Genomic DNA, 15,654 nt, shown 5'->3' on the forward strand with positions numbered 1-15,654 from the left:
TTTCTGATGAGCTGAAAATCCACACCCCTTTCCGACAAATACAACCCACACCACTGTACAATACACATCCACAACGCCGGCGTTTTTCCGGCTGCCTACATTTTGATTGCCAAAGAGCATCGAACATTGAACATTATTATAGACTTTATTTTTTTGAAATCATTTTACAAATGCAGCAAACACGTGATTACACAGATAACCTTACAATAAATGGATGATACAAATAATTAAAGTTCAAATACTATCCCATAAAAACATGTGTGCATAAATATAACCTGAAGTAGAATATCATTCTAATCAGTTTGTTGAAATAATTGACCTGCGGAGGAGTATGAAGTACACGTGTAATTGAAAAAACCACTAGAGTGACATGACGAGTAAACACCAGTATGCATTCACCAACCTTGAGCCAAAAATTAGCTGGAATTGTCCTTCCCCATCACTCCCTTCATAGTGTACAGTACCACAGTTTATTTCTGCCGTGCTTTCTAAAATAAAAATAAGAAAATAAGAAAGTAAGAATAAGAAACAATTAAATAAGTATTTATGTGAAGATGGAAAAGATTATGAAAGCTAACATTCCGATTATGTCAATTCTGTATTTCTATTCTCATAACAGTGATCACTAACATCAGCACCCCCAATCCCCCACCACGCACACTCATCCAACCACTACACACCAAGCAACCACTACTAGAAATACTCACGTTAACCTCCACCTTCCGAGATGCCTAACCCATCTTCCGGAGACATCCGCCCTCTCGACACCTGGACCTAGAACTTTCAGGAGTTTCACCTGTCGTTCGCTGTTGTGTCCCCGGTAAGTGCGCATTCACAGTGGTGTGGAAGCGACTCTGCTGGTGCTCATTTACTCATCACACAGAAGGATCCCAAACATAGGCCCCTACTAATTTAAAATGTGATCCCATCTGACCCAACCGTTACAACAGTGACTGTGAGGTTTAACAGTCCAGACTTTTGCGCCCATATAAAACAGTTAAACGCCAGTCACCGTAGAGGGGAAAAAGGACAAATAGATAAATAGTTTTTTCTGTAGCGTCTACTTTCAATAATATGGGAAGTGTGTTTGTGTGCACACCAACCCCTGTCTGGGTGTGGTGAAGAACTGTATCCAAAACGCTGTTGTGGTGTGTGTGTTTCGTGTTCCTTTCCATCCCTCTGTGTTTTGTGTCTGGGATGTGTGTGCACGCGCGCGTTGCCTGTGCGTTCAGTTTGCGGCGTGTTTGGTATGCCTGGTGCTCGTGTGTCTGTTTTAAGTTAACTTGTGGCTCCTCATCACTGGTGTTGAAGACGTCTTCTCCCTTTTCTTATCTGTTAATCTCAGCTGTCACTTATTTTTCACTACCTCTCCCCTTTCCTTCTCTTTCCAATTGTTTCCTAATGTGCTTCTTGTTTTTTTATCGCCCACTTTTATCAAAGGACTTACAAGTCACAGGATACATACACAATTCTTGATTATATGAGTGAATGCCATGGTCATTTCATTACTCCAGGACATCTGTAGTAGCTCTATGCCTGATAAAGCATACTTTGTAATTTTTCCCTAATGGCTCGTTGCTGTTCACCGTACACTCGCCATCGGAGCACGATCCGCGAGTGATGAGAGACCGTCCACCCCAGGCCGTCTGCACGGCCATCTGGCCCCCGACAAGAGAGAGTGGACTGAATACACAGAAGCAGTTAATCTACTTAGTAAATCACCATATTCACTCATGCTGAACGCTAGTACACTAGCTTGTAGGTATGTTGTATATTGTTGAGATACCTCTAGCCATTCTCCATATAATTTGAGTGTGTCTCACCTGATCGTTCAACGAGAATTTCTAGTACTATGTACTAGATCCTCCAAGTATCCCCTCCAGAAGGATCAGCCCGGTGCCTTACCCATGGGTCCCCATGCAGCATCCATGGCCTATGCTCCTTCCGCCTGTGACTTAACTGACTCTGGGTTACTCCACCCGATATGTTATAGACAGAACAGTGAAAAGACAGAGAAAGAGAGAGAGAGATTGTGCGGGGAAGAGAGATCAAACAGAAGACATGAGACAGAGAAAGTATGAGATTCAAGTTTGTTCTGTGTGTCTCTGTGCGTACATGAATACAATACCAGTCTAATTGTAAGGTTAAAATACTCCAACCCTGTCCCCTGTTCACTGCCCACATTACATCAGGCTGCTTCCTGTCCTAGACCTCCCGAGTAAATGTCACATGGCAGTAAAATTTTGACAGTGTGTAGCTTGTGACAGTTAAACTATTCCCACATAATGTTTCTTCCTAATTCAATCCTTCAGGATAAACATCCAGATATGTGTGTTGTGTTGTGTGTTTGTCAGGGCCTCTCCTGTGCACACACTCCAAAACACACCTAAGCACCCAGCTGTTTCCTACAAAAGAAGAACACCCATGCCAATGAGCTTATCCCATACAACAAATGCATATGACATCCCTATAAATGGCTTTCATGTGTTTGATACAGAGAACACGATGAGAATTCCATGGGTTACCTACTCAATATTGACCATCAGAAATGCACGATTCAGTTGTGAGTATTGTTTTTTCCCTGTTTATGTTTCAATTGAGTTCGACTCTCTGTCTCTCCAGCAACCCACCAGCAGCCCTCCTGCACGCTGAAGATGCACGACTGAACGAGGAGGGGCAGAAAGATAGCTATTGTCAGAAAGCACATACTACACCAACTTACCACAGACCTGCGTTCTACGTCAGACTGGTTCTCGTTTTTGTCACAACCCTATATCTGTTCTCGTTGCCGTCATCAACGGCCTTAATCTGTCTTCTCGTGTAACATACCCTAACTTCTCTCGTTGAACCCACGCATCGTAACGTTTCTCGTGCTTAATCACAACCCTACCACTGTTCTAATTAATGCCAACACCCTATACTTGTCTCGTTGTAACCCACAACCCATACGTCTTTTTCCCTTGTCAAAACACAACCCTAACTGTTCCGTTGTAACACACCCGAAACTGCTTCTCGTTGAACACAACCCTAACTGTACTCGTTGTACAACAAACCCTAACTCTCGTGGCTAACACAACCCTAACTGTCTCATTGTAACATCAACCCTAACTTTTTCTATGTTCACAACCCTCAATACTGTTTCTCGTCTGTAACACAACTCTCTAACTGTTCTCTTGTAACTCACTAACCGCTTAACGTGGTTCTTTAACACAACTCTAACTGTTCTCGTTGTAACAAACCCTTCACTGTTTCGTCTCACAACAACCCTAATGCTTCTCTTGTAATACACAACCAACTGTCTCGTGTGTTAACACAAACGCCTTAGACTTTCTCGTTTGTAAACAACCCCTAACTGTTCTCGTTGTAACACACCCTAACTTTCTCGTTAACACAACCCTAACTGTACTTCCATTGTAACACAACCCTAACTGTTCTCGTTGTGTCACAACCCTAGACTGTTCTTCGCTTCTATATCTATAATTCTCCTATATCTCTCTATATCTATCAACCCTAACTGGTTTCTTCGTTGTAATCCACAACACCAAACGTTTCTCGTTAACACAACCTCGAACTGTTCGTTGTAACACAACCCTAATCTTTCTCGGTAATATACCAACCCGTAATGTTCTCATTGTAAACACATTGACACTCTCATAACGTGTTTCTCGTTGTTTTCACAACCCTAACTGTTCTCTCTGATACTACAACGCCCGTAAACTGTTCTTCGTCTTAATGAACACCAACCCTAACTTTGTTCTCCGTTAACACAAGAGCCCTACCGTGTCTTCGTTTGTAACACAACCCTAACTGTACTCGTGGTAACACAAACCCTAACTGTTTCTCTTATACTATCTATATCTCTCTATATCTCTCTGTAAAACACAACCCTAAAACTGTTCTCTTGCTGTCACAACCCTAACTGTACTCGTTGTAACACAAACCCGAACTGTTCCTCGTGGAGACACAACCCTTGAAACTTTCTCGGTTTAACTACAACCCTATACTGTACTTCCGTTTCTAACACAACCCTTAAACTTTCTCGGTTGTAAACACAAACCCTAACGTTCTCCGTTGTAACACAACCCTCTCAAACTGTTCCGTTGTGTCACAGACCCTAACTGTCTCGTTGTAACTATCAACCCTACACTGTTCTCGTTGTAACACAACCCTAACTGTTCTCGTTGTGTCACAAACCTCTAACTGTTCTCGTTGTGTTCAACAACCCTAACTTGTTTTCATTGTAACACTAGAGCGCCTAACTTTCTCGTTCTGTCTAACCACAACCCTAACTTTCTCGTGTGTCACAACCCGATACTGTTTCTCGTCTTCTAACACACCCTGCTAACTGTCCGTTGTCACCAACTCTCCTAACTCTCTACCGTTTAACACAACCCGTAACTGTATCTCGTTTAGTAACCCTACCCAAATCCTCAAAAAAAAAAAACCTAATGTTTTCTTATTCTCGTTGTAACACAACAAGCTATGTCCCAACCCTGTACCTCGTTGATAACAACCCTAACTGTTTCTCGGTACCTACTTAGTCAACACTGCGAACACCTAACTGTTCTCGTTGACAGCTACAACCCGAACTGGTTCTCGTTGTAACACAACCCTAACTGACTTTCTCAAACCCGTAATGTTCACAAACGTGCCTAATATGTTCCTGAAACCAACTAACTGTTCCCCGTTGTTGATCAAACCCTAAACTGTTCTCGTTGTGATACACACCCTTAACTGTTCTTCGTTGTGTAACACAACCCTAACTGTTCTCGTTGCTAACACAACCCTAACTGTTTCTCTTAGTAACACAACCCTAACTTGTTCTCGTCCAACTGCAAATCACAACCCTTAACTGTCCGTTAACACAATCCCTAACTGTACCCTCGTGGTCATACACAACTCCTAACTGTTCACGTTGGTACACAACCCTTAACCTATACTCGTTGCTGTACCACAAACCCTAACTTTTTCTCGTTGTTCATCCAATCCACCTATTAGACTTTTGTCACAACCTATCTGTCGTGTGAAACAACCAACTGACTAAGCAGCTGGAAAATATCATATTTATTTGCTGCCTTAAGTAAAAAATTAATCTTAGTGATTCTTGTTAACACAACCCTAACTGTTCTCGTTGTAACACAACTGTCACGTTGTTCAACCTATTTCTCGTTTGTAACACAACCCTAACTGTTCCGTTATGTAACATTATCCCTAACTGTTACTCGTGTACACACCATAACTGGTTCGTCTGTTAACACAACCCTAACTGTTACTCGTTGTAACACACCCTAAAGTCGTCGTTGATCAACCAACCCTAGCTCGTCTCGTGTAACACAACCCCTAACGTCATCTCTCGTTGTCAACACAACCCTAACGTTTCTCGTTGTAACACAACCCTGAACTGTTCTCGTCTTGTACCACCAACCCTAACTGTTCTCGTTGTGTCACAACCCTACTTTCGTCTTGTAAACACAACCACCTAAACTGTTCTACGTAGTGTCACAACCCTAACTGTTTTCTCCTAGTAAAACCCTCACCTGTATCTCTTCTACTACTGTTCTCGTTGTTAACACAACCCTAACGTTCTCGCTTGTAACACAAAACCCTAACTGCTTCTCGTTGTAACCACAAACCCTGTTCTCGTTGTGTCACAACCCCTAACTGTACTCGTTGTAACCAACCCTAACTGTTCTCGTTTGTAACACAACCCTAAACTGTTCTCGTTGAACACAACCCTAACTGTTCTCGTTTGTACACAACCCTAACGTTTCTCATGTAACACAACCCTAACTGTCTCGTTGTGTCACAACCCTAACTGGTTTCTGCATTGTAACACAACCCTAACTGTTCTCGTTGTAACACAACCCTAACTTTCTCGTTCACAACCCTAACTTTCTGCGTTGTAAACACAACCCTAACTTTCTCGTTGTGAACAACAACCCTAACTGTTCCGTTGTCACACAACCTAAACTGTTCTCGTGTGTAACACAACCCTAACGTGTACCTTGTAACACAACCCTAACTGTTCTCGTTGTAACACAACCCTAACTGTTCTCGTTGTAACACAACCCTAACTGTTCGTTGTAAACACAACCCTAACTGTTCTCGTTGTCAAAACCCTAACTGCTACTCGTCACACAACCCCTAACTGTTCTCGTTTGTAACACAACCCTAAACTGTTCTCTTGGTCAAACAACCCTAACTGTTCTCTGTGTAAACACCCTAACTGTTCTTTGTAACACAACCCTAACTGTTCTCTGTAACACAACCCTAACTTTCCGTTGTCACAACCCTAACTTCTCGTCTGTACAACACCCAACATTCTCGTTGTGTCAACACTAAACTGTCTCTCGTTGTCAACCACAACTCCTAACGTTCTCGTTGTGTAATCAACCAACTTAACTGTCTCGTTGTAACACAACACCTAACTGTTCTCTGTAACGTGTACACAATCCTGACTAAACAAACTGCTTACTCGTTGTAACACAACCACTAAACTTTTCTACTTGTAAACACAAAACCAACCTAACTTTCTCGTTGTAACACAACCTAACTAATACTCATTCGTTCAACAACCCTAACCCTGCTTCCGTTGTAACACAACCCATAACTGTCTCGGTGTCACAACCCTAACTGTTCTCGTAATGTCAACACAACCCTAACTGTTCTCGTTGTAAGCGCACAACCCTAACGTTCTCGGTAAACACACAACCCTAACTGTCTCGTTGTACACAACACCACACCTAACCTGTCTCGTTGTAACACAAACCCTAACTGTTCTCGTTGTGTCACAACCCTAACTTTTCTCGTAATCGCTACTCATCAACCTCTGTAAACCTGTTCTTCTGAACACACAACCCTAACTGTTCTCGTTGTACAAACCCTAACTGTTCTCTTGAAAACACCAACCCTAACTTCTCGTTGTAACAACAACCCTAACTTTCTCTTGTAAACACAACCCTAACTGTTTCGTACGTTAACACAACCCTAACTGTATCTCGTTGTAACACAACTCCTACTATCGTTCCGTTGTAACTCCACAACCCCTAAACTGTTCTCTTTGTAACGACAACCCTAAACTGTTCTTTTCGTACCACAACCCTAACGTCGTTGTTCATCCCCTACTTTCCTTGTAAACACAACCCTTAACTTTCTCGTTGTAACACAACCCTAACTTTCTCGTTGTATACAGCCAAACCCTAAACTGTCTCGTGTAACAAACCCCTAAATCTGTTCTCATTGGTGTACACAACGCCTACACCGTTACACAACCCAACGTTTCCGTTGTAACACAACCAACTGTTCGTTGGCTCAACCAACCACCCTAACCGTTCTCGTTTGTACACAAAACCTAACTGTTCCGTTGCTGTACACAACGCCTAAGACTGTTCTCGTTGCTAATCACAACCTCTAACTGTTCTTTCGAATTGTAACACAACCCTAACTTTCTCGTTTGTCATCAACACCTACTACTATACACAACTGTTCTCGTTGAAACAACCTTACTGTTTGTTGAACAACACCCTACTGTACTCGTTGTACACAAGCACCCTAACTGTTCTCGTTGCTAACCGACAACCCTAACTAGTCTTTTGAACACAACCCTAACTGTTCTCGTTGTCAACCTACAAGTCCCGTGAACAAGACCCTATGTTCCGTTGTCAACACAACCCTAACTTATCTCTGTGTTAACACGAACTCTGCTTTAAACTACTATTCTCGTATATGTTACACTCAACTAATCCATAACGTTTAACGTTGTTTCCACCTAATGTTTCGGTGTACACAACCCTAACTGTTCTCGTTGTGTCACAACCCTAAACTGTCTCGTTGTACCACAACCCTATACTGTTCTCGTTGTAACACAACCCTAACTGTTCTCGTTGCATAACACAACCCTACTGTTGATCGTTGATGTAACAACGCGATATCCCTAATTCCTCATCTTCGTGTCAACACCCTAACTGTTTTCGTTTAAACACAACCCTCTAACTGTTCTCGGTTGGCACCTTAACTTGACAACTAACTGTTCTCTGTAATGTAACACAACCCTAACTGTTCTACGTTGTGACCACTTTCATCTTTGCACAACCTCTAACTGTTCTCGTGTGTCATCAACCCTAACTGTTTCCATTGTAACACATACCTAATCTATTCTCTTGTAAACACAACCCTAACTGTTCTTCGTGTACGCAACAACCCTATACTGTTCTCTTTGTACACCAACCCAATAACTGTTCTCGTTGTAACACAAACCCACGACGTTGTCCCTACTGTTCTTTGTCACCGTAACTACATCTACAAACCCTAACTGTTCTCGTTGTAACCACAACCCTAAACTGTTCTCGTTGTAACACAAACCCTAACTTCTAACGTTTGACACAACCCTAACTGTTTCTCGTTGTGTCACAACCCTAATTACTCCGTTGTACCCTCTGTCTTTGTCACAACCCTAACTGTTCATGTCAACCTACTGTGTGTGTCACAACCCTAACTGTCATAACACCAAACGTCGTTGTACAAATACTCTCGTGTATGTACCTAATTAGCGTACAGAACTCCTAATTTCCGCTGTCACAACTCTCGTTGTAACACAACCCTAACTGTTCTCGTTGTGTCAACACAACCTACTCTGTTCGCGTTGTTAACCACAACCCTAACTGTTCTCTTTGTAACACAACCCTAACTTCTCGTTGTAAGAACAACCCTAACTATCTTTTCTTTTCGTTGTGTCACAACCCTAACTGTTCTCGTGTAACACAACCCTAACCTGTTCTCGTTGTGTCACAACCCTAACTGTTCCGTTGTGCACAAACCTAATGTTCTCGTTGCACACAACCCTAACTTTCTCGTTTGTAACACACACACCTAACGTTCTCTCGTGTAAACACAACTCTCTATACTGTTCTCGTTTGTAACACAACCTCTAACTGTTCTCGTTGTGTGTCACAACCCTAAGCTTTAACATCGTTTGTAAACAGAACCCTAACTTTCTCGTTGTAAACACAAGTCCGTAACCTTGTTTCGTTTGTAACACAACCGCTCAGTACATCTGTATATCCTCGTGTAACACAACCCCTAACTTTCTCGTTTGTCACAACCCTAACTGTCTCGTTTGTAACACCATAACTGTTCTCGTGTGTACACAACCCTAACTGTCTCGTTGTAACACAACCCTAACTGTTCTCGTTGTAACAAACCCTAACTGTTCTCGTTGTAACACAACACCCTAACTGTTCTCGTTGTAACACAACCCTAACTGCTCGTTGCTAACAACAACCCTAACTTTCTCGTTGTAACACAACCCAACTGTTCCGTTGAAACACAACCCTAACTGTTCTCGTTGTAACACAAACCCTAAGAACTGTCTCGGTAACACAACCGCTAATTTCTCGAATTGTGTCACAACCCTAACTTTCTCGTTGTAACACAACCCTACTTTCTCGTTGTAACACAACCCCCTAACTGTTTCGTTGTGTCCACAACCCTAACTGTTCTCGTTTGTTCACAACCCTAAACTGCTCGTTGTAACAACAACCCTATATACTGTTCTCGTTCGTAACACAACACCTAACGTTCTCGTTGTGTCACAACCCTAATTGTTCTCGTTGTAACACAACCCTAACTGTGTCTCGTTGTAAACACAACCCTAACTTTCTCGTTGTAACACAACCCTAACTGTTCTCTGTGTAACACAACCCTAACTGTTTCTCGTTGTAACACAACCCTAACTGTTCTCGTTGTCACAACCCTAAACTGTTCTCGTTGTGTCACAACCCTAACTGTTCTCTCGTGTAACACAACCCTAACTGTTCTCGTGTACACACACCCTAACTGTCTCGTATTACACAACCCTAACTGTTTCGTTGTAACACAACCCTAACTGTTCTCTTGTAACACAACACCTAACTAAGTTCTCGTTGTAAACACAACCCTAACTGTTCTCGTATGTTAACACAACCCTAACTGTTCTCGTGTGTAACACAACCCTAACTTTCTCTTGTGTCACAACCCTAATAACTTTCTCGTTTAACACAACCCTAACTGTTCTCGTTGTAACACACCCTAAACTGTTCTCGTTGTAACACAACCCTAACTGTCTCGTTGTAACACAACCCTAACTATTCTTATTGCCCCTAACTTTCGAACAACCAACTGTTCTCGTTTAACACAACCCCTAACTGTTCTCGTTTGTAACACAAACCCTAACTGTTCTCATATGATAACAACAACCCTAACAATGTTTCGTTGTGTGCAACACACCACTACAAACGTCCACAAACCCTAACTCTCTGTAACACACCCAACGCTCGTTCCACAAACCCTAACACAACCCTAACACAAACACTAACACAAACCCTACCCAACCCTATACACAACCCTAACACTAACCACCAACCCTTGAAACCTTAACACCAACCTACCTAACCCTAACACACCCTAACTAACCGAACACAACCCAACCCTAACACAACAACCCTAACCTAACCCTCAACACAACCCTACAACACAACAACCTACTAACCCTAACCTTAACCTAACACAACTCCTAACCTTAACCCTAATACAACCCCAACACAACACAACCCTAACCTTAACCCTAACACAACCCTAACCCCAACACAACCCTAACCCCAACACAACCCTAACCCCAACACAACCCTCACCCCAAAACATGACCTCCAACTGCTCTTAAATGCTAGTAAAACTAAATGCATGCTCTTCAACCGGTCGCTGCCCGCACCAGCCTGCAAGACTAGCATCACTACTCTGGACGGTTCTGACTTAGAATATGTGGACAACTACAAATACCTAGGTGTCTGGTTAGACTGTAAACTCTCCTTCCAGATTCACATTAAGCATCTCCAATCCAAAGGTAAATCTAGAATCTGCTTCCTATTTCGCAACAAAGCCTCCTTCACTCATGCTGCCAAACATACCCTCGTAAAACTGACTATACTACCAATCCTTGACTTTGGCGATGTCATTTACAAAATAGCCTCCAACACTCTACTCAGCAAACTGGATGCAGTCTGTCACAGTGCCAACCGTTTTGTCACCAAAGCCCCATACACCACCCACCACTGCGACCTGTATGCTCTCGTTGGCTGGTCCTTGCTACATATTCGTCGCCAAACCCACTGGCTCCAGGTCATCTATAAGTCTTTGCTAGGTAAAGCTCCACCTTTTCTCAGCTCAATGGTCAGCATAGCAACACCCACCCGTAGCACGCGCTCCAGCATGTATATCTCACAGTTCATCCCGAAAGCCAACACCTCCTTTGGCCGCCTTTCCTTCTAGTTCTCTGCTGCCAATGACTGGAACGAATTGCAAAAATCACTAAAGTTGGAGACTTATATCTCCCTCACTAACTTTAAGCGTCAGCTGTCAGAGCAGCTTACCGATCGCTGCAGCTCTACACAGCCCATCTGTAACTAGCCCATCCAACTACCTACCTACCTCATCCCCATATTTGTTTTTGTTTTTCTGCTCTTTTGCACACCAGTATTTCTACTTGCACATCCTCATCTGCACATATATCACTCCAGTGTAAATTGGTAAATTGTAATTACTTCGCCACTATTGGCCTATTTTTTGCCTTACCCCCCCACCTTATTTGCACACACTGTACAGTAATCCCTCGTTTATCGCGGGGGTTACGTTCCGAAAATGACCCGCGATAAGTGAAATCCGCGAAATAGAAAACTTTTTTTTTTTTTTACAATTAGCAACTATTACATGTATACAAATACAGTGACTCACGTGTAGGCCGTTTCGTCGACATTATGGGTTTAGGAGATGTTCGAAATTACAAGATAATTTGGCCAACTTAATGTAAATTTGCCAAGCTGTTTTATGTACGTACACATAACTGCACGAGACGACAAAATGATAGCACAATTCGTAGCATGTTTTGATACAAGAAGCGGGAGTGAGATCTTTTTACGAATCAGAATGGCAGCACAATCACCAAAAAAAAAAAAAAAAAGCATTAGAAATCCAGCGAAATACGCGAATCCGCGATAGTGAACCGCGAAGTGGCGAGGGATCACTGTATACAAGATTTTTCTATTGTGTATTACTGTAATTTGTTTATCCCATGTGTAACTCTGTGTTGTTTAGTCGCACTGCTTTGCTTTATCTTCAGAGGTCGCAGTTGTAAATGAAGAACTGTTCTCAACTGGCCACCACCAGGTTTAATAAAGGTGAAATAAATAAGAATTTAAATAAATAACACAAACCCTCACCCCAAAACAACCTTCACCCACAAAACAACCCTAACCCTAACAACAACCTTAACACCAACCTACCCTAACAACAACCCTAACCCCTAACACAACTAACAACAACCTAACACCTAACACACCTTAACACAACCACCCTAAAAAAACCCTAACACCAACCTTCACCCCAACAACCCTAACCCTAAAACAACCCTAACCTCGTATAAATATGAATGCAGGAGGACTATGGAAGCAGCTGCGCCAGCTGAGAGGGGACAAACGAAGAGTTGTAACCACATGAGTCACCTTGCCAGGCTACAAAGTGACTTGGCCCTGGGTGCCCACCACCGCCGTGAGACCTCCGGACATGGCCCGTATCCACGGGCAGAATGGCCTCTCATCCTGAGGCACTTCCCGCACTGTGTACGTTCCAGACGACCACGTGACCTTCCCCCAACCCCCCATCAACTTGCCTAAGAGACTGGATCTGGCTTCTACGTCTAAATCTGGTCTGGTCAGGCTACCTCTCCCTCTTCTTCCCCCGTTCATCTCCCTCCCAACTCCTGCTCCTCCAATCCACTATCCGAACCACCTGCACCTCATGAAGGCTTATTAATCAGGCAAACCTAGCCCCACTCCTCCTCCTCCCCTCCTTTCCTTCCTGCTCTAACCCAACCCAGGGACTCGACGGGCCCCCTCCACCTCTTCCACCCCCCAACCAGGGTCCCGCCCCGACCACCCTCCACCCCCATCCACCAGGTCGCCCCCTCCACCTCCACCCCCTCCACCAGGGTCCACCCTCCCACCTCTTCCACCCCTCAACCAGGGTCCACCCTCCACCTCTTCCACCCCCTCCTACCAGGTCCCCCTCCACCTCCACCCTCCACCAGGCTGTGCCCCCCCACCACCTCCACCCCCTCCACCAGGCTGTAGGGGCCCCCCACACCTCCACCCTACCAGGGTGTCTGAACTTCAGTCCATGTCAGATAAACCCCCAGAGGCCGGCTGCTGCGACCAGCCTGCCCCATGAAACCTTCTCTACTGGACCAGGATACAGACACAGGACAACAAGTAGGTGTTACAAACTAACAATCAATTAAATAAGGAAATGTTTAATTTTAGATTTTTTTGTAGTGAAGAAAATTGTATAATTATTTTTTTGTATCTGTCTGCCCAGGAACTACCGATGAAAACTATCCAGCTGGCTAAATCTGGCACATTTACAGAATATAATTAGTGTTCATTGTCCCTGTCAAATTGATTAATCTACCACCAATCAATCAATCAGATGTATTTATAAAGCCCTTTTACATCAACAGATGTCAGAATAGCATTATAAATATTCACTTACCTTTGATAATCTTCATCAGAATGCACTCCCAGGAATCCCAGTTCCACAATAAATGTTTGTTTTGTTCGATGAAGTCCATCATTTATGTCCAAATACCTCCTTGTTGTTCGCGCGTTTAGCCCAGTTATCAAAATTCATGACGCGCGATCACTAGGTGCAGACGAAAAGTCAAAAAGTTCCATTACTGTCCGTAGAAATATGTCAAACGATGTATAGAATCAATCTTTAGGATGTTTTAAAATTAAATCTTCAATAATGTTCCAACCGGAGAATTCCTTTGTCTGTAGAATTGCAATGGAACACAAGCTAACTCTCACATGAACGCGCATGGTCAGCTCGTGGCTCTCTGGCAGACCTCTGACTCATTCCCCTCTCATTCACCCCCACTTCACAGTAGAGGCCTCAAACAAGGTTCTAAAGAAGGTTGACATCTAGTGGAAGCCTTAGGATGTGCAATATGACCCCATTTCCACTGTATATTGGATAAGCAAAGACTTGAAAAACTACAAACATCAGATATCCCACTTCCTGGTTGGATTTCTTTCTCCGGTTTTTGCCTACCATATGAGTTCTGTTATACTCACAGACATCATTCAAACAGTTTTAGAAACTTCAGAGTGTTTTCTATCAATATCTACTAATCATATGCATATCCTAGCATCTGGGCCTGAGTAGCAGGCAGTTTACACGCTTTTCATCCGGACGTGAAAATACTGCCCCCTACCCTAGAGAAGTTAAAGAGTTTAAGTATAGCCAATTGGAATTTGTGGTGTTTATATTTTATCATTTCATTGAGGATAGCATCAACCCCACAGGCCTTTTTGGGTTGTAGGGTTTGTATTTTGTCCTGTAGTTCATTCAATGTAATTGGAGAATCCAGTGGGTTCTGGTAGGCTTTAATAGTTGATTCTAAGATTTTCATTTGATCATGTTTTTGCTGTTTGTACTTCGTTGTAGGGCCCAAAAGATTGGAGAAGTGTTTTTATCCATACATCTCCGTTTTGGATAGATAACTATTCGTGTTGTTGTTTGTTTAGTTTTCCAATTTTCCCATAAGAGAGACTAGACATCTACCACCCCACTACCACTATCAGATTAGAGCCATAAAGGAGACTTGTCATCTACCACTAGCAGATTAGAGCCATAAGGGATACTTGTCATCAACCACTGTCAGATTAGAGCCATAAGGGAGACTAGACATCTACAACTAGCAGATTAGAGCCATAAAGGAGACTTGTCATCTACCACTAGCAGATTAGAGCCATAAGGGAGACTTGTTATCTACCACCTCACTACCACTATCAGATTAGAGCCATAACTGTCAGATTAAGCCATAAGGAGACTAGACATCTAACACTAGCAAGATTAGAGCCATAAAGGGAGACTTGTCATCTACCACTAGCAGATTAGAGCCATAAGGGAGACTTGTATCTACCACCTCACTACCACTATCAGATTAGAGCCATAGGAGAACTTGTCATCTACCACTGATCAATTAGAGCCATAAGGAGACTCATCTACCCACTAGCAGATTAGACCATAAGGAACTTGTCATCTACCACTTCAGATTAAGCCATAAGGAAACTTGTCATCTTACCCACTTTAGAGATTAGAGCATAAAGGACTTGTCAATCTACCACTAGCAGATAGAGCATAAGGAGACTGTCATCTAACCACTACAGATATAGAGCCATAAGGGAGACTTGTCACTACCACTAAGCAGATTAGAGCCATAAGGGAGGCTTGTCATCTACTACTATCAGATTAGAGCCATAAGGGAGACTTGTCATCTCACCACTAGCAGATTAGAGCCATAAGGAGACTAGACATCTACCACCTCACTACCCACTATCAGATTAGAGCCATAAGGGAGACTTCGTATCTACCACTGTCAGATAGAAAGCCAAGGGAGGCTGTCATCTACACTATCAAATTAGAGCCATAAGGGAGACTTGTCATCTACCCACTAGCAGATTAGAGCCATAAGGGAGACTTTCCACTACTACCACTATGGCAGATTAGAGCCATAAGGAGACTTGTCCATCTACCACTATCAGATTAGAGCCATAGGAGACTTGT

General features: G+C 43.0%; 1 pseudogene; it reads left to right on the plus strand.

The window, feature by feature from the left end:
* LOC112073914 (uncharacterized) overlaps nucleotides 1-15,654 on the plus strand; it is a 54,177-nt pseudogene that overhangs the window by 6,495 nt on the left and 32,028 nt on the right.

The sequence above is a fragment of the Salvelinus sp. IW2-2015 genome, unplaced genomic scaffold, assembly GCF_002910315.2.
Source record: "Salvelinus sp. IW2-2015 unplaced genomic scaffold, ASM291031v2 Un_scaffold2417, whole genome shotgun sequence".
Taxonomy (NCBI): Eukaryota; Metazoa; Chordata; class Actinopteri; order Salmoniformes; family Salmonidae; genus Salvelinus; species Salvelinus sp. IW2-2015.